Genomic DNA, 27,371 nt, shown 5'->3' on the forward strand with positions numbered 1-27,371 from the left:
TACTTTCATCCTTCTGCTCGCAGTAGGTTTCCCACCAGTCCTTGACGTGGGGGGCTGCTTTGAGAAGAGCAAAAACAATCTTTTCCCGACTCGAAAATTCATGAACAGAAAAATAACCCTCTAGCAGATTTAACCATTTATCTACGGCATCGGCGTCTATCTGACCCTCGAATATGGGGATTTCAAAATTAACTTGTACCTTAAAGGGTGTGGTGTTTCCAGAGGAGCTACTGGAAGCCGATGCGCCGCTTCTGGGTAGCCGCTGAAGGATCTGCGCAAAGCTGTCCATCATCGCGTTCCGTTGTCGCTCGAGCGCTTCTTCGAGCAAGATTTTGATGGGATCTCCTGCCCCCTCGTCTTTCTTCTCGTCCGCCATGGGAGGCCGTCGGGATTTGCGAGGCTGGTCTTGCAAAGGTTCAACCAGTTCAAGCCCTAACTCCTTATATCCCGACCTTGTTGGGGACATGCAAAGAAAAACAGGGAAAAAGCAGACCGCTCTGATACCACTGATCCGGATTTAAATAGGAACGCAACAAATTACAGAGATAACCATATACACAAAGATGCAGCGGAAATAATACTTCATTTCATTAATGGAAAATACTGAAATATGCTTACAAACAGAAATGGCAATAAACTAGCTAGGGCGATGGTAGCTTATCTCTGAGAAGAGATGTGATGGCTACATGCCTCTGAACTGTGTTACAATGAGGCTCGAAGGCCTATTTATTGTTGAGAAACAATGGACAACCCTTAACATTCCAAAACCTAACCCTAGGAGATGAAACGCCAAACTGTGGGCCCCGTTTGGGTAAATTGGTACATCAACTTCCCGGGGTCGTAACTTTGGCATACGATCTCTGTTTGACGCGTACAATAGCTCGTTAGAAAGATCTATCCGAGCACTACCACTTTGGGAAGGGCAACATTGGTCCATGGACCCATGTTGCCCCCAGATTTCCCAAAAAACGTCGTTTAGGGCCTCAAAACGGCTCCGGAAGTTCAGGACCCGAAAAACTGCTAAAAATAGTAAGTTGTGCTACAATTAAGGAAACTGAAAATGCTGAGAAAGACAATGGTGGGGGTCCAGGTGGACTTGGCAGGTGGCCACCAATATCCACCTGGATCACATTCCCTTAGAGCATGTTTCTTTCTACACTTTGGGCAAAATATGGCCAAAGCCTCGGCTTCTGCTTTCTGCTTATTGTGAATCTTAAGGGTGTCTAATTGTTCACTAAGACTTCCTAAGATATTAGTTTTAAATTCATCAAGCATATTGCCAATCTCAGCCCTACTTACTGATCCAGTTGCAGATTTGTTTGCTCTGATGAGAGAAGGATCTCTAGGCCCTTTTTGAGTTTTAGACTTCCCCCTTGAGAGATGGACACATAGTTCTGCTATATCATTGAGTGAAAGTTGAGATATATCTCCCTTTCCCATCATGTTCAAAATATCTATCCATTCATCTCTAATGGCTTTTAGTAGAAGGGCTTTTAAGGTCTCCTCATCTAAGTTGTTCATTTTTGCTCTTTTCAAGTTGTATTGAAATCTTTCAAGCAAATCCTCCAAATTTTCATCTTCTTTTTGCATCATTTTGAATACCTCATCCTTGTGATTGGTGGGCATACAATAGTCCAGGTACCTATCCAAAAATGTTTGTTTCATATCATTCCAAGACCTAATGGACTGAGTGAGTAATCCCATGAACCACTTCAAGGCTGCTCCTTTCAATGTTGAAGGGAACAGTTTGAGTTTTTGAGAGTCTTCCAGATAGTCATAAGTTCGACAAACGACTTCAAACTCAAATAGAAATGTTTCAGGGTCCTCATTCCTTAACCCATGGAAGTTTGGGAGGACAGATGGTGAGATGTTTTTCATGGTGGCTCGGGAGTCCTCATCGACTATAGGAAATCCAAATGAGTTATCTCCATCCCTATTTCCTCCAATGTTACCTCTACCTCCTCCATTGTTTCCTCCTCCTCCTCTACCTCTACCTCTACCAAATCCAGGTGCTCCTTCTTCTGTCATGGTAGTCTCCCCGGAGACTTCAGAGTTTTCCGGTTCCTCTACTAAGGGTGAACGAGAAGGAATTTCTCCCTCTTCTTCAGATGATTCTACTTCTTCAATTACAATTTGTCCTCCTATGGAAGGAAGAAAAGGGTCCCTTTCTGATTCAGATTCGATAGATGGTGTGGGAGAGTCAACTATTGCCTCTTGAATTCCAGGAATCCTAGGGCTAGGAGTGTAAGTTGGAGATGATGGAGGTGTCTCTTGTCTATTCCTTGAAGTAGATGGACTTGTAAAAATCGAACTCTTGGCTCTAGCTAAAAACCTTCCCCTAAAATCTCTTGCTCTATGCATGTCATTTTTTATTTTTTCCTTCAAGTCAGGCTAATAATTCCCTTTCTGATCTTCCAGGTCACTCTAGGTGCAAGAAGAGAGCATACTCAAGAAACTATTAAACCAATAACTTTCTCTTTTCTGATCCTCCAGATCACTCTAGGTGCAAGAGGAGAGCATACTTTGAGAGGTTATCAATTTTCCTTCCTTGAATTTTCTTAATTTTTTTTTAGAAATTGGCTACCTAATTTCACTTCCCCGGCAACGGCGCCAAAATGTTTGGTCAATTTAGTGTTGTCTAAATTGCTACTTTTAATTGTCAACCCGGGGCTCGTAAGCTGATGAAGTGAGGTGTAATATATGTACTTAGATAACCTTTTCTAAATCTTTTGTTGTTTTTATCTTTTTAGTTTGTTTTTGATTATATCTTTCCTAATATGATGTGATGGAGATGAAATAAAGCGAGTGAATGTGTGTGATTGTGATGATTTCTAAGTGACTTCTTGAAACTTAAAGAGTATTCTAAAAGAAAGCTTGAACAATAACTGAAATAAAATTAAAGCTTGAAATCAAATAAAAGACTAATGGCATCGGCCCAGTATCTCTGCTGTTGATGAAAACGAAAATGAAATCTATATTAACTCAATTAAAAGCAAGAACAACTACTTTACACTACTTTACAAAATCTAATCAATGTGAAATCTAAGTGAGACAAATCACACTATTTTAACCTCTTCTTAATGATGTGAGAACAGTTATGAACAGGTCAGTAATGTGAGTCTTAAAGCAAAATAAACCAAGCTGCACTAAATGATATTTTGGCTCCAATAAAGTTAGTTGATTATAGAAAAAGAACCATCAATAGATGAACAACTTGATAACTACTGAGCAGAAAGTAAAGTGCAAGTTGAAGGAATAAAACTAATGAAAATCAAACTGCAGAAAAGTAAAGGTCAGCAGCCTAGACAAGATGATCACACATGCCACTAGTTGTAAAAAGAAAAACAAGAAAACTGTCCCGAGCTCGCCTAAGAAACCTGCATAACACACTGATCAGTCATGAACAAAAGTGCAGAAATGTAAATCAGCGGAATTCAAAGTTTATGTACAGCTATTATACATGTTGAAAAGAAATAAAAATGCAGCAAATAAAGAGACATATGTACAGCTATTATACATGAAATCAGAAAACGAAATACAAGAAATTAAACTACTGTACAGAGGCTGCAGCGAACAGGGGCCCTCTGCCTACTTCAGCCAATCCAAAGAGCAGTTACACTCTTATAAACAGAACAGTGTTCTCATGTATTGATAACAAGTTTAAAAGTACAGTGGGGAGCTCAAAACAATTACAAAACACGACTACAAAACGACTAACTATCCAGCGTTCAAAGACGCTTTATTTATACAGAGAAAAGCAAACTAACTTAACGAAACTTCAGCTATTCAAGCAGCTGTGTAAAAACACGTAATCTGGCTGCGTCCTCGGATTTAGGCAACGGTCGTTGTGGGCATTCAATCCGCTGTTGGATTCTTGTTTCCCACTGTCTTCGTGGCTGAAGAAGGTGCCACCTGTTCTTCACGTGCTCCAAAACAGAACACGCAGAGCCGTGCCACCGCCAATGACCTCTGTTGACCGGATTTGCCTCTGCGTTGACTACGGGTTTTTATGACCAGTTTGGGTGAGTTGGAGGGACACACACCATGTCCTTGGTTCCACGAACTTGCCCATGTGGCTCTTCTTCCCGGAGGACACCTGGAACATACCATTTAAGAAACCAGCTGCGAAATCCGGGGTTGGCTGCGGAAACCGGGATCAGCTGCGGAAACCTTGTGTGAGCTGTGGAAACGCAGCATTTTGAACCAAAATTCTAAAACAACAACAGTGATTAGCATAATTAGCAAACCATGTAAAAAGTCCTAAAATACAATGATTTGAGCAATTTGATGGAGGAAATGAGTGGCAAAAGAAGGAAATGAATAGGAAAAGGAGGCTGAGAGGATGTGTAAAGAAGTGCAGGTTTGAGGCTCAACACCAGCATTGAGAATTAATTTTAAAGGAAATGCATAGGGTATAGTATGTTGGTCATCCAAGTTACCAGAATACTCTTACAACAACTAAGAAGCAGTGTTTTTGGCTAGGTTTAAAGAAGGAAGTGGCTAATTATATAGTTGGATGCTTCAAATGTCAAAGGGTCTAGGCTGAGCACAAGCACCCAACTGGTTTGCTACAACCAATTCCCATTCTTCAGTGGAAATGGGATATAGTATCAGTTGATTTCATTACTAGTTTTCTCAGGACAACAAAAGGGCATGACTTTATAATGGTGGTGGTGGATAAATTCACCAAAGCTTTCAATTTATTCTAGTAAAGTCAGTATACAAAGAAACTCACATAGTTGATATTTACATGTGGGAAATTGTCAGGCTTCATGGGGTGCCTAACGCAATTATTTCAGATAGAGATCCAAAGTTAACATCCAATTTATGAATGGGGTTATTTAAATGACTGGGTACCAATTTGAATCTTTGCATAGCATACCACCCAGATTTTGATGGGCAGACAGAGTAGGTTAATTAGATAAGTGAGGATATGTTGCGAATGCATGTGATGGACAAGCCATCAAGATGGTAGGACTACCTACATTTGGTAGAATTTGCATATAACAATGGGTATCAAGCATCATTGAAAATGAGTCTGTTTGAAGTCTTGTACAACAGGAGGTGTAATACTCCCGTGAGTTGGAGTAATCCACTGGATAGGATTATGGTTGGTCCGAAATTGCTCAGAGATAAGAAAGAACAGGTGGTGAAAATTAAGCAGAATTTGAAAGTTAAGTAGGACAAGCAGACAAGTTATGCGGATAAGCACAAAATTAATAGAGAATTCAAGATCGGGGAATATGTATTCTTAAAAGTGAAAGCAAATAAGAGCTCAGTGAGATTGGGAAATTATGCCAAGTTGGCAGTGAGATACTGCGGGCCATTTGACATCCTAGAGAGGATTAGCCCAGTTGCATATAGGCTTGCATTGCCTGCATTTATGCATGTCCATGATGTGTTTCATATCTCTTTGCTTAAAAAGTATGTTATGTGTACTAATCATGTAATTGATTGGCATTGATTCAGGCAGAGCTTGAGGGAGACTTCTAGGTTTAGCTTATGCAGATTGGTTAGGAAGGTCAAAGTGCTCTGGAATCGAGCAATTGGTATGGCAAAGATGCAATGGACCATGCTCAGTCCTGAGGATGCGACCTGGGAGAAAGAAGATGTAATTAGGGAGGAATACTCTCATCTTTTTTAGTCTTGAATAATATGCTGTATATGCCTGTATATATGATGCACTGAGGACAATGCATAAAATAAGGGGGGAATATAATACCCTTGCCCATTTATGTTAATGTAAATGTATGTGCAAAGATATTTAGGTTGGTAAGCCGAATGTATGTGACTATTAAGCTGGGGAGTAGAGGTTATTTTGGGCCAATGTTGCCCATGTACATAGATGTATATACATATTTTGGGGCTAGCAAGCCCGGATATATATGCCTTAAAATGTTGTGAGGCCGGAGAGCCTAGAAAAGTAATTATGATGTAAAAAATGTACATATATACATATATTAATAAAGTAACAACTCGCTGTGGAGTCCACTCCAAGGTAAAAAGTATGGGGTGTGCAACTCCATGGACATGGGCAACAGTTCTCATGTGTTTTGGGGGGAAAAGGCACCCAAGGCCCGCGTGGCTTTGGAGGATGCCACATGGCGAGATAAAGCCGTGTATATAAAAGAAGTGTAGTTTTTCCCGAGGGCATGGACGGTCGTTGGTTACCGATTAGTCAGCGAGTCCTAGGGTTGGACTTTGGAATTGACGGAGTTGTGGTTATTCAATTAACCACACCGAATTACGTCTTGGTTTTTTTGTGAGCCTTCGTGGCCATGGAGTTCTGGTGCAACTCGGTTCGGAGATAGTGAGTCCTTGAATTGGACTTTGGCACTAACTAGGGGTTATTCAGTTTGGTTGGTAGGGTACTTGGAGACCAGAGAGCAATAGAGCTCCTGGAGTTGCAGGCTGAGACCATTTCTAGTTGGTTGTAAGGAGCCCTAGAAGGTGGGCACTACCAAGGGACCCAGGTTGTGCCACTTGGATGTGGGTCAGGGGAGCATGAGCTTGTGGCTAGTGACTGAGGTTGTTGGAGTTTGTGCCTTGGCCAGTCTCTATTGTCTGATATTTGATTTACAAACTGTTGCTTGTGGAGTTGCAACCCCAGCTCAAGGGTGACCCTTGGTTGAGAATTATGAACCACATGGTCTATGGCTTGGTGGAATGTGGAGAGCCCGCAACCAATTGGTTTTCTTTTACGAGATAATTTTTTATGCTTCATGTGTATAGATTTCTTATTATGTGATGTGTTGTATGTTGAATTTATGGTGAAATCCTAGTTTCAGGGTTTGTGTTCATTGTTACATCTTGTAGCTCGAACAGGTGTTATAGCCTTGAAAGGCGTCACTAAGGGTAGGAAAACAAAGGAATTAATTATCTCCAAGCCCATGTAATTTTTCCTAAGTTTCACCTAGTTAAAATATCTTAAGTAAGTCAATTAGTGATTTTTAAATATTTCCTAAGTTAAAACTTAGGAAAAGTTGGGGAATTAATTGGCATTAGTTGAGATAAGATTGATTTGCCTGTAGAAGCTTGTAGAAAGATTCTAAAATGATCTTAGCCATTGATTGGGTCTAATCTTGGTCGTTCATTTGTGAATGAGATATTCTAAAGGGAGATCAATGGGAAACATTGAAGACAGATTAATCATTGTGTTGAGTTGAGTTGGGCGAGTTTTCAGAGAAACACCAGGAGGGTTTTAGCAACAACAATTGAGGAAGAGTTGTGCAAGGTTTATTCTTCATCCTAGAGGGCTTCCAGCTTCTGAGTTTCAGATGGAGATTTGTTGGCTAGATTGTTGTTTGCAAAGAGGGCCGAGTTATTTTTCTGGAGGCAGTGTGAGTTTCCCAAAGGTAGTGTGAATTGCCAAAATTACCAGTGCGATTTGTTGGAGGTAGTGTGAGTTGCCAGTGTGAGTTTTCTAGAGGCCATGCGAGTTTTCCAAGAGAAGGTGCAAATATTCGGGAAGGTCGTACGAGTGCTAGGGAGGTTGTGTGATTTGCAAAAGAGAAGCCATGGAGTTTTCCTAGTTTGATTTGATCAGTAGTGGTGAAGATAAATTTGTTGGAGCTTTGCCAGTGAGAGGCAAGAAATTTATGTAATTTATCAATAACAGATTTATTGAATATTAATAATAAAACCCTTTATCTGAAAATTGGTTTTCCCCAATGTTGCACGACTCGTACTCGTATAAGACTCGTCAAAATACAAAAAAAAAAAACTTAAAATATGGTAAATTTTAAGCACAAAAAAGAAACTAATGACATTTCCAATCCTTATAAGTTATAAAAACCACAATATATGCAATAATTCATAACATCATCCCATATCTATAAAAGTACAACATAACATATTCGATTTTTGTAAGCAAAACATTTAGATACTGAATAAGAAAAGGACTCTTGATTCCATAATTAAAATAAAAATGTCAGCAAGTTTAAAATTCAAATACATATGTCATAAATGATAAGTGATTGTCTCATAACAATCTTGAGTCTCATGACTCATGGACGACCACGCCTAAAATAAGCCCTCGTGGAGCTAGTGGTAACATCGGAAGGCTGAAGCAACTGTGAGGTAGGTGTATTTGGAGTCTCCATTTGAGATGGCAAACTAGAGAGATCCTCAGTCTCTCCATCAAGCCAAATCAAATCAGGGGCCTCCTCCTCCACTCCCAATCAGACTCTAAATCAATAGTATCCAATAAAATTGGATCTTTCTCCTTTGGTTGCACTTGTTTTGTAGCATTCGAAGGTTGTAGTAGATGAAAACCAACTTCTCCAACCCCTCATGCTCCAACATGTTTCTCTTTTTGCTGTGGATGAGCTCAAACACTGACCAATTGCGCTCAGAAGAAGAAGCACTATAGGGTTGACTCAGAACTCTGATGGCGAATTCTTGTAATTGTGGTGCCTCAGTGCCACAGTCTATCTACCAATGAGTTGTAAAAAAATAACAACAAAGATTATCAGTTTGCAATGCTAAACATATAAAAGAGAACTAGCAAAATTACAAGCTAAATTCTAACAATTTGCACTTACAAGGCATTTTCTTGTCCTTGAGACGTTGGCTTGAGTTGAATCCAAACATGCCAGATGCTTCCTTGTACATATCTCATTGTATGTTGATTTTGTCCTGAATATCTTGATCCGGGAACATCTTCTCAATGCATATCATGACACCTCTCATCACCTCAGGATCTCTTTGAATGCTAGACCCCTCATTATAGAATAAGCTCGGATTGAGATATGCTCCTACTGCATGCAATGGTGAATGTAGTTGCTTGTCCCACCTGGAATCAATAATTTTCCATATAGGGAGATATTTAGATTCATTTCCCTTATAGAAAGTCTTGATGGCCTCTTTGGCCCTGTCCATGCCCTCATAAATATATCCCATTGCAGGTTTCTCTCCATCCATCAATCTCAAGACTTTCACAAGGGGCTCAGTGAAGCTGACAATCTCAGTGACTTTGTTCCAGAATCTAGCAGCAAAGACAGATGTTTTCACAGACATCGCTTCTGGTTTTGTGCTATCTTTCCAAAATACCCATTGTTGGCTACAAAACATTCTTCTCAAAGCTTGGTATTCATACAAAAGGCTTTGGAGGGAAAGAAAGTTTGTAGCAAACCATGTGACAGTGGGGCGACTAAGCTCACCTTGTGTGAATATCCTCATAAGGTTCAACACCCAAGCATGATTATAAATATACTTGGTAATATGCTTGCATTCTTGCACAAAATCTTGTACCCACTCCAACTTCCCAATAACCTCTAGCATCAAGTCTATGCAATGGGCAGCACATGGAGTCCAAAAAATGATGGGATATTTGGCACAAAACAACCTTCCAACTGCCACATAATTTGATGCATTGTTCGTGATTACTTGGACAACATTTGCAACCCCAGTTTCCTCCACCACATCAGCCAACAATGAAAAAATCAAATGTGCATCTTTTACATTTGTAGATGCATCAATGGATTTTAGGAACATGGTTCCTTTAGGATAAGCTACAACAAAATTTATTATTGTTCTACCCCTCTGATCTGTCCACCCATCAGACATAATTGTACAACTTGTAAATTTCCATGAGCTTTTAATGCTCTCCAATTTTTCCTTGACGCACTCAAGCTCCTCATCTAGCTCTTTCCCCCTAAGTGCATTATAAGATGGGGCTTTGTATCCAGGGCCAACACTTGCAATGGAATCCACCATGGGCTGATAAAAATGACTTTTGATAGTTGAATGAAAGACTGTTATGGTACCAAAACCTCCTCACTGCCATATCTGCCTCCTTCCTCTTCTTTTCATTGAAATTGTCCAAGGTTGGTTGAGATCCTGGAGTTGTACGAGGATTGAAGAAAGAAGAGGTTATACTCATGTTTGCCACAACACTTGAAGAGTAGTTACTAATACTTGGACTTTGAAACTGTGTTTCACTCTGAGATTAATCTACCTATCCCAACAATCTCATCCTTCCTTCTTGCCCTCTTAGAACTTTCTTCTTTAATGGATTCCAAAGCAGCTACCATTTCAGTAGTGACTTCATCAGGGCAACTTGGACAACATCCCACACCATTCCCAAGAATTCTGGCTAGGTGGTATTTCAGCTTGTTTATGTCTGCATGCATTGTGGCATTGTAATAATTGCACTTGATATTGTGGTCATTACCGGCAATGATTCGTTGACCATGTGCCCATGTCGGATCACGAGACTGCCTGAAACCCTTTGGTGGCATGGTGACAAAATCTGGAAAAAAAAAAATAAATTTAATTTTTTTTTTTTTTGGTTTTTAAATTTCTTTTTGGTTTTCATTTTTTTTTAATTTGCAATTTTTTGTTGTTGTGTGTTTGAGTTTCTCAGCCACATAGGGCCGTTGTGTGGCTGAGAAACTCAGCCATAGGCAACCTCAAACATAAAAAAAAATAAAATTGCAAACATAAAAAAAAAAAAAAATTAAAAATGAATACATGGAAAACATTCTAACTAGGTTCATGAAGCCTACTTGAAGCTTAGTCTGATTCGATGAAGCCTCCTTTAGCCTCCTCCAACAACTCCTTCAGGCTCCTTTAAATTCACTTTCAACACTCAAACAAATTAGCCAAACACTCAAATGACAAGTGAATGAGAAATGGAAGGGAGAGAGGTGCTTATAAAGCATTTTTTTCCCTCCAATTTCCCTTTCCCTCCGCCTCATTTCCAAAAAAGAAAAAGAAAATCGAAATTTTGGATAGTTTGTGGGTTTTCATGCCCGACGGGTCCTATACAGGTCCGATAGGGGTCTAATGGGCTACTCGCGGGTTTGATGTGGGTAGTTGGGGCATATGTAAAACCCGTCGGGTCCGGGCCTAGACCATGGGTTCTATGCGGGTGACCTGGCCCAGCCATAGACCTGCCCTTACCTGCGGGTACCCACAGGTTTAAAACAGGTGGTGCTTCACTGGTTTTCCCCACGTTGGGGTTTTTCCAGGGAAGTTTGTCCAAAAATATGTGTTATTTATGTGATTGGTTTCTCGTGTATTCCACCGCAAATATTATTTGGTGAATGGTGTTGTTCATGTTTTATTCATTATTTTCTGTTGATAAATTAATTTTGTTGTGTATAAGTAATCGGTATAATTAACTAGGTCAATAGCACCTTCTGGGTAGCAAAAATTTCACATTCATTTAATTAATTTGTATTCTTGTTGTGTATATATGTGTGTTTATAACTTATATGTGTTAATTACTACATTGATAGCATTTAGCATTGCATTTATGCTAACCATAACTACCAGGCACAAGAGCAATTATGGCAGGTTTAGGGTTATTCTCGCTTCCACAAAAAATTTACACAAACATCAATAGTGTTGGTGAGGTAACATTACCTGGCTGGGGGCCGGGGATGTTACAATGAGGCTCTAATATAACAAGCGGGTAGCTGACATGGACCCATGTAGGGAAGACACGTGGTTGTATGGATGATGAAGTGGCCCTTCAAAGGGATGAAACTTCAAAAAGGCATAATTGTGTGCCTGGAGCTCGAATTGAGATGAAATCTATATCGTTGGAAAGCTATCGACAAGCTAAATATGATGTTAGTATAAAAAATGTGATTTGAGAAGACAAAGGGAAGAGGATCTTTGATAACCCCATCTTCATAATAAACCTTGAAATTCAAGTCTAAATTACACCCCACAAGTTGAATATGACATTAGGGCATTAAGTGTGTTGCAGGATGACTTTGCTCTCATTGAATCTTCTACAATGTAATTTTCTCTTAAGAATAACAAAACACTCTTCTTGCTAGAACTGATCAATTTCTTAGCTTGGTTGGTACTTACAAAATCTTTGATTTGTCGTTGTGCACATTGATGATGAAGGATTTTTCGTCCTTGATGAGGTGATATTGGTTGGCTCTCCGCATGAAGATTGCATCCTCAGTGTAACATACAGGGACTCATAAACACAATGCCACTTACAACAAGTGGAACTACATCTAATTCTACTTCATCAATAAAATCAACGTTGATAGCAAATTTGATTTTACACTATTTGGTTACCTTTATCTCTGCCTTGTTGTTGACCCATCCCAACGGATATGGTCATGAACCTCTGGTCCAAGTTTGTTGATTAGATATTCTACTATGAGATTTGCCAGTGATCTTAAGTCAAATAAAGCATCAATTTTTGTCTTTGTGACCTATATCTTTCTATGAAAGAGTTTGGTCATCTCCTTCTCTTCCTATTGTCGAAGGCTCTTTAGATTCACCCCTTTTGCATTGATGTGCAAACAATTTTTTCATCCATGTCCGAGTTTCTTTCCACTTGATTACTTGAATATATGACTATGAGGTTTTTCTTCTTCATGTCTTTCTTTTAGTTCTTTGTGTTAAGCTTTGGACATAATTTCCAACACTTCTCCTCTATGTGACCATCAATGTTATAGTGGTTTCTAGAATCTTTGCATTAGTGTATTGTGGTTGTTGTCTTTTTGTCCTTCCTCTTTTCCACTTCTTCTTCCCCTCCTTAGAGGCTTCTTGGAATTTCTTCTGCTTTGAATTACTTGACTACCCTTTCCCCCGGCCTATGTTTTCCATGTACTTTTCCTATACACAAAACTCATCCTTCATTTTGGGTTTTAACAACATCACTTGCTTTTGCAGATGATTGTGTAAACCCTCCAAATACGTGAAGAGCATGTTTGGGTTCATCGGGAGGGTACCTAGCATTATTTCCATCTTCCTAAATTATGTGGTGTAGTCCTATTTACTTTGCCCCTATCTCTACCTGAAATAGTGCCATTGGGTCCACTGGTCTTGTACATACTCAATAGGATAGAATTAGGACTTTATGAGAGTTTTAAAATCCTCCCATTTAGTCACTAGAGGATCCCCCTCCAGCCTTAAGGTTTTCGTGTGTCTTTCCCACCAAGTTAGGGCATGGCCCTCTCGTTTCAAACGAGCAAATGAAACTTTCTATTCCTCCTCTATTTGGTGAACATTAAAATAAACCTCTAATTTCTGCTACCATTGATTTAATTTCAAAGCATCAGTTTCACCTTGATACGGTTTGATGTCGACCATTGTTTCCATCTTGAACAAGGATTATAAATGGTTCATGACACTTGATCTAGATTGTTCTTGTCGAGTTCTTTCTTAGACTCCTCTAGTTCTTCCCAATCCCTCGATGTTCCCTCTGATCTGACCTCTAAGTTGGAACCTTCGTCTTCTCCAATTCCAAGCTTGTTTGCCAAAGTTGCCATAAGGATGTTCATATTACAACTAATATTTACGACGTGCTCTTCGAACCTTGAGAATCTCTCCTCTGTAGGATCTCGAGCATTATTAAAAATAGATTCGATAGCCATCGCTAGGGTTTTGTGACTTTTTGCTTAAACCGATCCGGATCCCCTACAACTTCCCACAAAATACCCAAAGACACTTGTCATGATACCAATATGGTTGGTAAACTACCGTGGATATTCCACTGGACAGTTCATCATAACAAATATAATAATAAAATCCAAGATGTATACTATGAAGGGTAAATTCCTTTAGATTTCGAATTTGTTATTATTGATTTTTTTTATTTATGCATACAATATATAAAATGCGAAAAATAGGGAACAAGTAAAAACGATCACTCACAAACCACAATAACACCAAGATATGACCTGGGAACCCTTTCAAGAGACATACCAACTACAAGGTGAGATTTCTCTGCTCTCTTATATTTGGAATTGTAATGATGCATGTACAAAGGAGAAGACACTCTCTATGGAGTCACTAGGACAGTGGCCCATAGGCTGCTATAAACACAAAAACCCCTCTATTATGCTCTCTCTATCTACACTCGGCTACTCTACTCTACTATGAAACAAAATGCAAGCAAAATAGAATCAAACCCCTTTTCCTATTAGTAACTCGGTTATAACAAAACTCAATACCCAGCTAGGGGTTAAATTTGACTCATTCAACTCTCAACATGAGTTACAACTCAATCCATCTAGAGTCTTCTTCATAGTGCCCATGTGGCTATCACCTTTTCCATGAGGAATGGGGGCTGACGTGGCATCTTCTCGAATTATGGTGGTCAATCACACTAGGTCAACTTCTAGAAGGCATAACTTTTGTGTTCGAACTCCAATTAATGTGACTCTTGCACTATTGGAAAGGCCTTTGAGTGTAGAATGGCGCCAAGGTGTGCAACACTTAATAGGCAAGGTTTTGTCCCCAAAAAACATCATTCAAGGCCTCAAACTGACCCTAGAAAGTTTATAACCCCAATTCTCCAAACTAGGTCATGTCATTACAATTGCTATTGTAAGATAATTTCTTTGAATTTTCTACCCTGAAAACATCAAGATAAATGACAAACAATGTAGTGATCCAATTTGGATCTCAAAGTGTTGACATCCCTTTCAATTACCTCCTAATTACTTAGTGGATAACTGAGATGTTGTTCATTTAATTATCAATCTAGTGTTCGTATGGAACTTGCACACTGTCTTGCACTATAAATGCTAATAAAACCTGTAAGTCCCAATGAGGTTGTGGTATTATTTAAAGATGACAGAGCAATGTTAATATTCTTTCACAAATCACCAAACCACACCTTGTAGGAATTGAAAGGTTTGCATTGGCAAGAATTGAAATATCACACTCGCACTTGCAGAAATAAAAATATTACTTTTGCAAGAATTGAAATACTAGCTACAACACTCTTGCAGAAATATAATTCAATCCTTGCTAGAAATTAATCACGCAAACAGAAAATAAATCACACTTTGTTGGAGAGGAATAACTCGGGCAGGAAATAAATCACTTCGTTGGAATATAAACACCATGTAGGAAATAGAGAGGGGACTTGATAAGCTAACTGATCAATCATAAACTCCGCAGATTAAATATTCTTAAGTTAACAAAATTTTGTGATATAGGGGAGCTATTCAACAAGGTGAATCATGAATCTAGAAAACAAAATGAACCTCTGCCTCAATCAATCAACACAGCATTAAGAGATAAAGCCAACCAATGTAATGAGTTGCAACGAACTGTTAATCAAAAAACAAAGTAAATGCTAGTGAGTTGTAACAAAACAGAGCAATTACCAATTGTGTTGCAACAACATAAATAAATTATGAAACAGGGTAAATAACCAAACTATGTAATCTGCAATTGAAATTATAACCTAGCCTAGCTAAGATTATAGGCAACAACTGACTAAAGAGGGGGCCCTACCTCCATAGGCAAGGCACTTATCGGAACCGAACCGGTCATCGAACCGAAAAACCTTGTGGACGGGGAACCGAAAAAAAAAACCAGTTTACCAAAAACACATAAAATATTCATATTTTAAAGAAAAAACAGATACATTCATGTACATCCATATGAATCCAAACCATTTATACACAAATATGCAAAATTTTTCATTTATATAGCAAGTAATAGTGCATATAACCAAAATAGCACTTAGTGCAAAACATCACTGAACCAAAAATGCTACAAACATCAAGAAGCAGGCTCTAAAGGGCCTTGTTGACCACTCCATGTCAACTACCCCATAGCTATACATTTTTTTGTGCATGCATTTCCATCATGTCCAAGCATTCAGATGATCCACAGATTCATCATTATCATCTAATATGTACACTGGAGTTTTGTAAGCCCATTTTGCATTTTGTAATGTAAATGATCCTAGTAAGACAAATGTATGTAACAACCTAGGTAAATTTATTTTTTTGATGATAATTTCTATCCTAGGAGGTTTTTAGTCTCACTGATTCTTCGACAAAGTTTTTCCCTCCAGCCTTACCCCAAAGTTAGGGTGGATTTTGTTGTTAGGATTTTAAATGAGTCCTAGTGTTATTTATCGAGTCTTTGTAAAAGTGATTTGGGAATAATTCTAACTATTTGGTTAGATTATTTTATTACAAGTCACTTAGTCTACTAGATCATATTTTGTGTCGCAGAAATGGGTAATTATTGAGGGTCTATAACGAATGGGTGTTCCCCCTTCATGGGTTAGAATTGTAATATTTCATGTAAAAAAATATTTAGTGCATGGTCCCTCATAGTTAGACACCATGGTTAAATATTAGAGGGTTGGAAAAATTAATAATCCCCTCATGAGTCAATTAATTAAAATTTATGGCTAAAATAAATTAAAATGTTAAAGCCAAAAATTTAATTAATTTAAGTCCTAGGAAAAATTAAATTCTCCAACATTTAAAATTCGTGGGTTTTAAAGTTCTTAATTTTTGGAGGTCCCCGGCCAAGGGAATATTGAAAATTTCAAGATATTTTGAACCCTTGGGCCATAGTAGTTAAGTCAAAGTCAACTTTTTGTGGCAATTAACTCAAAATAACTATTTTTGAGTTAATTAAAAAGAAATTAAAAGTGAAATTCGAATTTCCTCAAAAAGTAATTTTATTTTAACAGTGATAATTAAAAGATCATTTGATTTTCATCAACGGTTGAGATTGCTTTGATGGGGATCAAGCCAACTAGCGTTGGAGAATTTTTCTATAAATGAGAGGCTTCTCTCCATTATTTTATCCGATTTTTGAATCGTGTACTTGCTCTAAGAAAGCTCTTGTAACTTTTTTCTGGTTAATAAAACGCAAAGACTTTGGGGTTTCAGATCGTGGTGTTCCTCTTTCAGATTTATGTGGTAATATTGTTCTTAATACTTGCTGCTTTTATTTGCATTTGCTGGTTAATAGCCTTTGAGGATTGATCTGTGTACAGGTATCTTGCACAGATTTCTGGGTTTTTTAGAATATCATTTTAATTTGATAGAAGTAGCAGGTATCTCTATTTCTTGATAATTTTATGATCATTTTTTAGATCTCTATTAATCTAACAACATATTTAAGTGTACAGAAGTTATCATTTAGAATTTGGGCGTTTGGGGAAGTCCTCAGCTGGACTAACTGACTCTCGGTTTACAGAATCTAAAAGAGCTCATTATCTTTTTAATTTTGAAGTCATTTTATAGAATATTTTACTTGCAGGGTTTTTCTTGGGCTTGTGCCTCTTTAAAATTTCAAATTTATTTCTAAATATTGTGCAAAATTTTGTTTAAATCTGGCTAATAGAGGGCTTTGATTTGCAGATCTGTTAGATATGTAGAATATTATTGTAGATTTGTAAATAACGAATTTCTAATTCATTGGAGTTCTGGGTATTTCATATTTTTGTATATACATGCTTTGGGGTTTTATGTCTTTTATTTGTGCAGGAAAAAATATGAAAATTGCAGGTAATTTTTGTGGATTCCAGAGAGAGATCTGAGCCCCAAAGGGCATCTCCATTTTGTTTGCAGATTGAGGAGAAATTTTAGAAGGATCGTGAGCAAAATTTTTTTAGGGCCTTGAGGCCCAGCGTTAGCCATCTCCAGCCTCATTCTCGGCCTCTATTAGTCCACCTTTAGGCCTCTCATATTTGAAGCCTTCTTCACCATAATTTTCTCACTAAATTTTTTCTAAATTTTTCCTAAAATTTCCCAAAAAAAAATTTAACAATCTTTTCTCAAAATTTCCTGAGTTTGGCATTTGCATTGGAGAATTTTCAGTGACTTGGGCAGCCCATCTTCAAGTGTCGTCAAGCCCCTAGGGGCTGACTGGTGCACATCTTCCGTAAGGATTGAAGTTAAGATTCAACTAGATGGACAAATATTTTTGTAAAATTCTATCTGATTAATTCTATCAAATTAAATGCAATTGCGTACTCGATTCTCCCATCTGATGTCAGTCCATGTTGCTCCGAGTTTACCAAACCAACCGATTCGTCCCTGCCTATTTGGGATCAACCTCTGCGGTTCCTAAATCCAGAGGACTTCGAAATGGAAGTCCACTGGCCCCCATGCCCAAAACTCCAAGAACAGCTCAAATTTCCCAATTTATAGTTCAAAATCGAGCCCTTGGCTCATCCCTCAAACAGATTCATTTTCTATCACCTTCACTGAATTTCCTCCTCCTTGCACTGTTTATAATATGTATTTTATTTTGATTTAATTTCCCATTTTGTTAATTTATTAATATTATGGGATATATAAATATATAACCATATTTACTTTATACTTTTAAATTTATATTTTTGAAATTATTTAAGGTATTTTCTCCTTAATTATGGCGCATTAAGCAGTATGTTTGGTGATGGGTGAGGGTGTAACTTCTATCTGAAGCAGTGTCGTGATATTAAACATTTATAGTTAATTTAAAATATATATAATAGTGTAGTACATGCAATACATGCATATGTAGCTATCATATGCATGCATTGTAGGCATGCTAATATTCTTGTGCTCTCTATATTAAAGATGGGTCATTACATACACCCCTCCTTCAGAAAACTTCGTCTCGAAGTTAGAGGTTTTTGTTTTTGTTTTTGTTTGTTTGTTTGTTTTTTTTTTTTAATAGCTCATTTTTGGATAAAAATTGTCAAGCTATTCCAGAGATGCATGCCATGGAGATTGTTGAACTAGACATCACAAGGTTGGATTGCAAGAGGTTTTAAAACCTCTGGTTCACATTAATGAGAATCCTCCTAAACATGAATTTAATTAAGGGTTTAAAGGAGAGTCACCTGGATGGATTACAATTGTTAGGAAATGACAATGAACAAACAATTGTCAATTCTTGATGGATTTTTTTTTTAAATTTCAGACTGCTCACGTGCTTACCAAATGGAAATCTCTGACCAAAATTCAATTTGTCATGGAAGAGGAGTTTGCAGTCATAGATGTAGAAATGGAGAATGATAATGAGTTTGTTTGGAAGAAAACACTTGGTACTGATATTATTATGCTCCAAAACGTTGAGGATCTGAAGGTTTCGTAATTGACAGAATCAAAGAAATTTAACAATTCTGTCATTGCTAATTTGAGTGAAAGTGATGTAGTGAAAACTCAGAAACTAAAAAAAAAATTCTAATTCGATAGAACCTTTCCCTTTCCAAAAGGTGAGTTATTACAAGTCTAAATATAAACTGAGGGAAAGCATTTCTCATTCTCCTTTTATTGGGCTCTTCACAGATTGACACGGATTAGAAGCCTCATCTTAAACAGTAGTTTAATGAATTAGTATGGAATGTGTGGATAAGTGCAACTGACACTTGTAGACATATTATGCAGATAGTCAAAATGAGTATGGAAACAGAGGATGGAGGTATTGATAAGACTTATCCATTGATAGATGAACCTGAAAAGATTGAGAGATCAACTTAGTTTACACCAGAAGTCACCTATCCACAAAAACTTAATGACCTTACTTTTCACTAGACTGCTAGATTTTGCAGTAACATTTCCCTTAGCAGATATTTCAAATCTGCCACTATTTTGTTCATACATTAAGAAGATTTGAACAAACCTATATATAACAATTTTGTTCAAATCTATAGCAGATAAGTTTGTTCAATCCTAACACAGTTGACTGCTTAGACAATAACTTAGAATGAAAATTGATAGCTTTTGTAAACTTCGTGCATCATATTCATCCAACCAGTCAGCTCCAACAACCTTAAAACATGCTTTCATTTTCATGTTCTGAAATGAATTCTTATCAAAACATATCAAGTTGATTCTTATCCAAGTTTATTTCTCATCTTCTGTACCAATGTTTTTTTTTTTAATCCTAATCTTATTCATTCTTACAACTATTATTCACTGGACAGGATATGCCTCAGCCAAAAATGACTTTCTCTTTGAAAAGGTATTGTTCATTATCCATTGTTGTTGTTGAGCTTGAGCATATATAATTTGTTGCACATTGGATGTAAGCAACATGAATAAATTTCTCATTTGACAATCCAGCAATTGAATATTACAATTGACTGTGTTCTGCATCTTACCTTTTACTGTGTTCACAACACATTCTGATACTTCATATAGTATTTTTTTTAAATTTATTCTATTCTGGTTGAACTTTTTGAATTTGCTCTCATACTTTTCTCTTTCTATAGTGTCTTATATGGTTGATGATGATCCTATATCTACTCAGCGCCTTCAAAATTTCCTCTATGATATGCTCGTTCAATATTCTGGAGGAAAAGCAGCTCTTGTATTTTGCTTTACAAGAAAAGGAGCTCAAGAAGCAACATTCCATCTCTCTCTCAAACAGTAAAGAATTTTGGATTTTCAAATCCTTTTATAAAGTCAATGGACCAACTTGAAAGACTACAATCAACTGTTCTTTCAAGCAGTGATAAACAAATGTAAGCTTGTATTTAATGCAGTGTGGGGTATCACAATGGTGGTCTTTGTTTAAATGATAGAAACCTTGTTGAAGGCCTTTTTCTAAAGGGTGATTTACAGGTTCTATGCACTACAAATACACTAGCGCATGGTATCAATTTGCCTGTACATACAGTAATCATTAAATCAACACAATACTTGTATCTTCAAAACCTTCCTTTGATTTTGGTTTGTTGTCCATGTTAAAAAAAGTTGTGATGCATTACTGAATCAGAGGAGATATCCGTTTATCTGAGTTATAACTTCAATCAGTTCTATTTTCATGTGAAATTTTCTTCCGGTAATAGGGAGAAGGGCTGGTACCTAGAGTATGATCGTTCCACGGCCTTTGGATTAATTTATTGGATACCATTCAGTTGCGACAGAAGACGAAGCAATGGCAGAGCCACAATCGAAGGTCTTAAAGCATGAATCCACAATCTTTCCGGTCTCCGAGTCGACCTTTATTTGCAAATTGGCCTCCCCTTGACCCCGATACCACGACGCGTTTGGAGATTTATTGGATACCCGAGAAACATACTCTCTCAAAGAAACAACTACTACGACGATAAATAGTTTATGAGACCCTTTAGCGGTGATTCACGATTCCGCCCATCATCTTGAATTGAAAAGGAGCCGAGCACTAGATAACGTTGTACGTAAGGAGGATTTTCAGCGCAGAGTCGAAGGCTGAAGGATGTAAAACCTTGTACATTAAACCCATCGTAAACCATCTCCACAAAAATTTTTAATATCTCGAATGGCGGTGTAACCTAACTTCATCAATGGATTTTAATCCATGTGCATAGATGTATCGCCGACTTAAAAAGGATACATCGTTCTGTGGCATCTTTAACAGGCGGTGGTTGACATACGTCATAGGTTTAGATTATTATTATCATCGTTCGACACCAAACGCCACTGAGCCATCCGCAATATCAACACCGACATAGTACCCGATCCTTGCTTTATCCCACTTGATCAAATCACCTCCCTTAGGTACCGCAGCTATAAACTTGCGATGCCTAACAGAAAAGCCGGTCTTTGTTCTCCTCAATTCAACAGGTTCCTTGTCATTTAGATACTTACCCAGGACGACTGGGTATCTCAGCATATCAAGTGCATCCTACAGTGTAAAGGAACTGATATCTTTGATCTTCGTCTCTTGTGAATACTGGTAAGAGCCCAATGGTGAGTGTATTGCAGGCGGCCTGTACCACGATCTGACTGCAAACATGAACTTGAGGGAGTTGTTATGATCTGGTCGAACACCGCCATAATGTTTCCTAAAAGGAATTTGACCACATACCTTATATTTTGTGAATTCAACGTGACCCATTCTTTGATTGTCATATATGGGTCGAGTAATTCCTGTGGTCTGGTGCATTACTACTCCTTATTACTGCTATAACAATGGTGAATCTTCTTCAAGGCTGCCAACAAAAGTGTTGGTAGGGTTTTTGATACTGAGGTTGTCGGTTAGGTTTAGGCAATAGCAGCAGCAGAGCAATGGGCTCATCTACGGTCATGGAAAAGGAGCTCGTGGAGCTCTTTGAGATGGCGCAGAAGGCCCCAAACAAAGCTATCACAGATGAAGCAGAGGAACAACACTGTTTGAATGCCTTTATCTGTGTTGTACCTAAACAATGGGTGTTCTTGTTTCTACTTAGAGAATGGAGAGAAGAAAGCATACGAGTCTCTTCAATGGTCAATTCAAGTGTGGATCCTGCTGGAAATTCAGATAGATACTCAAATTCATGTTAATTAGTTTTACAAGAATTAAGTTACTTATGGAGAAACGACAAAATCTTGGTGGCCTTCCATCCAAAGCATTTGAGCATATTTAACGAAGGGCTTGACGTTGATGAAGCTTATCCTTACACAGCTAAAAATGGTATTTGTAAATAAGATGCAAACATTATTGGTCCAAAGGTTGCTAGAAGTGTCAATATCAGTTTGGGAACAGAAGATGAACTCAAATCTACTGTGGGTCTAGTCCTGCCTGTCAATGAGGCATTCCATTCATTTAGGACTTCTGATTTTTTGACTTAAATCAGATGCAAATCACCGACCTTGGCTTCTTCTCTGAGGAAATCATCTTCTAAAATCGCCATCAATGTGCCATTAATAATACTGAGGAGGCTTACATAATTGTTTCTGAAGCTTAAATAAACTTGTATTACTAGTTCTGACTTACTATATATATGATTTTTTTTGTACAGTGATTTGTTATATATTTTTTTTTGCTCTTTGGTGTACATATATTACATAACGTATGAGTTATATCATTACAGGGACAAATATCTCAGATAATAAATCAATACAGTGACAGATTCTCACACTAGCTGATATTTGAATTAAACAACATAAGAACCTCTAATGAGACCCTGAAACCCTGTATGTATTATCGTGGAGTTTTCAGCAATAAGATAAGTAACCTTCTTAACAGACTTAACAGATCCGAGAGTTTGAATTGGCTCTGATACCAAATGTAAGGACTGAAGTTAAGATTCAACTAGATGGACAAATATTTTTGTAAAATTCTATCTGATTAATTCTATCAAATTAAATGCAATTGCGTACCTGATTCTCCCATCTGGTGTCAGTCCATGTTGCTCCGAGTTTACCAAACCAACCGATTCCTCCCTGCCTATCTGGGATCAACCTCTGCGGTTCCCAGATCCAGAGGACTTCGAAATGGAAGTCCACTGGCCCCCGTGCCCAAAACTCCAAGAACAGCTCAAAATTTCCCAATTTACAGTTCAAAATCGAGCCCCTGGCTCATCCCTCAAACAGATTTATTTTCTATCACCATTCACTGAATTTCCTCCTCCTTGCACTCTATTTCCAAAGGTGAAGGTCAATCCTCTGTTTTTCCCCAAAAACTGATTTTATTTCCCCCCCATTTCATGCTCCCCTTCTGTCTATGTATATTATTTCTTGGCAGTCACCCCTCCCTACATGGTGACACCTTTCCTCCTTTGCAACGTGTGACTCTATTCGTCCAAAACTACAGGAATATTGACATGTGTATAAAGTTTACCTTTAGGATTTTTTATTAGTTTTATATAAATGCCCTTAGTTTATAATATGTATTTTATTTTGATTTAATTTCACATTTTGTTAATTTATTAATATAATTTATTAATATTATGGGATATATAAATATATAACCATATTTACTTTATACTTTTAAATTTATATTCTTGAAATTATTTAAGGTATTTTCTCCTTAATTATGGTGCATTAAGCAATATGTTTAGTGATGGGTGAGGGTGTAACTTCTATTTGAAGCAGTGTCGTGATATTCAACATTTATAGTTAATTTAAAATATATATAATAGTGCAGTACATGCAATACATGCACATGTAGCTATCATATGCATGCATTGTAGGCATGCTAATATTCTTGTGCTCTCTATATTAAAAATGGGTCATTACAATCTTCTAAACCCTTACTTTTTTTATTGATCTAATTGAAAGCAAGATAAATACTGGCATAAAATTTTAGTTATTTGAAATTTAGTAGCAAATTAGTTTGCATCTTTCACTGCATTACATTTTAGAAATATAATTACTTTCAGAAACTTTTGCATGCTATTTTCTGAATATTATTTCACTGTTTTTTAGTAATTTTCTGAGTTTTTAGATCAAATACATCAATAGATCAGAAAGAATTAAACTCAGTTTTTTTTTAAATTTAGCAGCAGATTTAATTTACATTTTAACTGCTACAAACAAAATTCTGAAAATTGTTTTACTACTGTTCAGTAGTATATTTCTGAGTTTTTAGATCAAATAAATTACTAGATTAGAAAGAATTAAACTCAGAAATTTTCTGAATTTAACAGCAGATTTAATTTACATTTTTACTGTTGTATAATTGCTGAAATAGAAGTTAGTTTCAGTAACTTTTGCAAACAAATTTCTGAAAATTGTTTTACTATTGTTCGGTAGTTTATTTCTGAGTTTTTTAGATCAAATACATTAATATATCAGAAATAACTAAACTCAAATTTTTTTGAATTATAGTTATCAATTTGTCATTTAATTTTTTTTGTTGTTTCTATTATACATAGAAATTTCTGAATATTGCATGGTTACAAGATCGTTGATTTAAAATATAATGTTGGTATTAACATTTGTTCTAAGAGCAGATTTCTACACTGATATTTCATTGATGTAATATGAGTTTAAGCACTTAGTTTAATTTCGGAAATACATTTGTTTTTACATGCTCATGCGAGTTTTACTTATGCATCTAATGATCTCTGATTGAGTATTTCACACAAATGAATTTTTGAATTTAAATGTGTTTTATTCTAGCATTTTGCATTTTAGTCTATTGTGCATTTCAGTAATTATTTATGCATATTTTACATTTTGCAGTGCTGGTATAAGTACTTGCTTTCACATTTAGATCACCACCTTTCTAAGCCTTAAGTTAAGTAAAATTTAAGACATTTTAGAAATAATTTTAGGCCCTCATTTAACTAAAATTAACAAAGTCCCTGCATTTCACATAGTTTTAAATTTTGCATTTGCGTATGAGACATTCGAGTCTTTTCAGCAGCAGTTTCTTATCCTTTGCTTGAACCTTATTTTCTTCGCAAGATAGTTGACTCCACAAGGCATTGGTATCACTTTCTTCAAATCACTTTGAATCCTTAAAATCTTGCGGAATCTAACACAAGTATTGGTTGCTTAGCTGTGTCTCCTAGGTTGGTTGGTTCCCAACTAATCTTTCCTTTTTCCATTTCCATAGGGTCTACCCCTCTTACTCTGCTATTAGAAGACAACTCAAACGGAGTGATTGGGGATCAGTGTGACAACCCCCGATCTGAGCTGTTGTTGCGGTGCCTAGACATTTTGTGCGACAATAGGCCTTTATAGTTCAAAATAACATGCTAGATCATAGTATTATACTACAAGCTACAATTATAGCAAATCAATGATCAAATCATCAATCATCATCAGAATCATCATCCTCTTCATTCTCCTTATCTTCATCTGAAGAATGAGTAGCATCCAAGTCTGCAATGGGATTATGGCTTGATTCCCCTAGCCCTGAAGCTGCTACTGGTGCTCTGTCTCTGCATCCTGTGGAGGTGGGTCCAAATCCAACTAAGAAAGGTCTTCATTGTCAAATGTTAGTGCTTGACTCTCCACAACCCATTCTAATGTTGGATCAAAGTTACCCAAGACAATGTTGCTTGTTTCAGGGGTTTTATTCAGCAATTGATTGCGCCTCAACTTAAGGTTGTACTGAACAAAAACCATGTCATTCAACTGCTTTTGCTCCAAACGGTTCCTCTTCTTAGTGTGTATACGCTCAAACACACTCCAATTCCACTCACACCCTGAAGCACTACATGTCTGGCTCAAAATTCTAATTGAAAATTTTTGCAATTGAGGGCATTCACTACCAAATTGTTGCCACCAATAGGCTGCAAAATGAGTGGAAGGAAAAAAAGTACTAGCAAATGAATTTGAAAGTTGAAACTTAGACTCAACAATTGCAAAATTCAAATTGAAATCAAATGAGTAAATTATTAATATAAGAATTTGTAAATTTAACAGTTTTTACCTAGGGGACTTTTTGCTCTATTTCTTATAGCTATTGAAATTCCAAAAGTACCAAGAATCTCACTAAAATTCAAGAGCTTGTTATGAATTTGATCTTGAATCTTGGAATCTGGGACCATGCACTCATTGCATTTATACAATCCCCCCGAAAACCTCCCCATCGGCTTCAAAATTTGAAATGTAATGGTACTTTCAAAATTCAGAAAACAAAAACATATTCATCAAGTCAACAAAGCTAAAAGCTAAAAGCTAAAACTTATAACTTATAAGCAATGAGAATTGAAATCCAAAATTACATACCTTGGATTTAAGTAGTAGCTAGCTGCATGTAAAGGTCTATGGAGTTGTTTGTTCCATATTTCATTAGTGATTCTCCATAGAGGAAAGTACTTTTGTCTTTTATCCCCATATGCTGCCTTTATTTGTTCCTTAGTCTGATCCATGGCCTCATAAACAAAACCCATAACAGATTTATCACTATCCACCATTCGCAAAACTCTGACAAGAGGCTCACTAAATAGCACAATCTCTTCTGCCTTTGACCAAAATCTTTTGTTAAATACTTGGTCAACCATCTGTTTCCCTTCTGCCTTTTTGCTCCACTGAGATGAATTCCATTCATCACATGAAAACATCTTCCTCAAGTTTTCTTTTTGTTGAACAAGGGATTGCAACGAAAGGAAGTTGGTTGCAAATCGTGTGATAACTGATCGAACAAGCTCTTTACCCCCTGTGTGCTTTCTCATAAGGTTCAAAACCCATGAGTGGTTGTAGATGTACCTGGTTATGGATTTTGCATCTTCCACACACTTTTTCATCCACTCAATTTTGCCAATATCCTCAAGCATGAGGTCCAAACAATGGGCTGCACATGGAGACCACCAAATGGTGGAGTTTTTTTCCTCCAACACCTTTCCCGCTGCAACATAGTTAGAGGCATTATCTGTGATAATTTGTACAACATTTTCAGCCCCTACTTTCATAACTACTTTATCCAAAAGACGAAATATAAATTGTGCACCTTCACCTGATCAAATGCATCAACAAATTTGATAAACATAGTACCTCTTGGACAAGCAATTAAGAAATTTAGTATGGTGCGAGATCTACCATCAGTCCATCCATTAGACATAATTGTGAATCCTATTTTGGTCCATGATTGCTTGAACTCTGTAAGGTACTCTTCTATTCTTTGGACCTCATTTTGTAAAAGTGCCCCCTGATATCATGAAAGCTATGGCCTTTGAAGCCTGCTCCACATGAAGCTATAACATCAATCACAAGCTAATAATATGTAGAATTAGTAGCATTAAAAGGTATGTCTGCATCATACCACCATCTAGCAATGCATTCATATGCAATCTCCTTCTCTGTTTTCGTTCATTTAGCATCAAGAGTTGGTTGAGAACCAGGGGTGGTGCGGGGTACAAAGAATGAGTCAATCCCTTCACGGCTTGCTGTCCTCTTCAAGTTTAAACCACTTGAACTACCCTCTCCAACTTTAGCAAGGAAACTAGAGGAATCTTCAAAACTGGGCACATTTTTCAAAATCAGGGTCACTAAACA

At 37.2% G+C, this 27,371-nt stretch overlaps 1 protein-coding gene across 2 annotated transcripts in view; it reads left to right on the forward strand.

The window, feature by feature from the left end:
* Positions 1–27,371, forward strand: part of LOC149205549 (uncharacterized) — an 84,230-nt gene that overhangs the window by 44,363 nt on the left and 12,496 nt on the right. The window lies entirely within an intron of this gene.

This window comes from Pinus tabuliformis, chromosome 1_2, assembly GCF_031772625.1.
Source record: "Pinus tabuliformis cultivar Carrire ecotype Pingquan chromosome 1_2, CPIR1, whole genome shotgun sequence".
NCBI classification, from domain to species: Eukaryota; Viridiplantae; Streptophyta; class Pinopsida; order Pinales; family Pinaceae; genus Pinus; species Pinus tabuliformis.